Here is a 400-nt window from a genome sequence, read left to right on the forward strand (position 1 = left end):
CGGAAGTTAAGCAAGTCGCGACGGTCCGGACAGTGCTTGGATGGGAGACCAACCAAGGACGTCCGGATTGCTGTAGCCTCACGAAGCTTTCCACGAAATCGTCTTCCGGGAGGGACGTAAAACGGGGGTCCCGTGCTCGAGGAGGTGCCTCGACCACGTTAATCAGCCTCATTACTCATAATGGGTACCTACTGGCTGGCAAAATACACCTGGTGATTATTATTATTATTATTATTATAATATGGGGGCCGCCATATTTGCCGTATCATAATTTCGTTGTTGTTGTTTTATTTCCCCTGCCTGTATGTAACGTTAACATAAAAGATAAACACAAAGTCAAAATCATGTCCTGAGACACATCAGTACTCACCTCCTTACTATCTACCAAGGCGCGAGCGGA

This window comes from Branchiostoma floridae, chromosome 17 (genome assembly GCF_000003815.2).
Source record: "Branchiostoma floridae strain S238N-H82 chromosome 17, Bfl_VNyyK, whole genome shotgun sequence".
Classification (NCBI taxonomy): Eukaryota; Metazoa; Chordata; class Leptocardii; order Amphioxiformes; family Branchiostomatidae; genus Branchiostoma; species Branchiostoma floridae.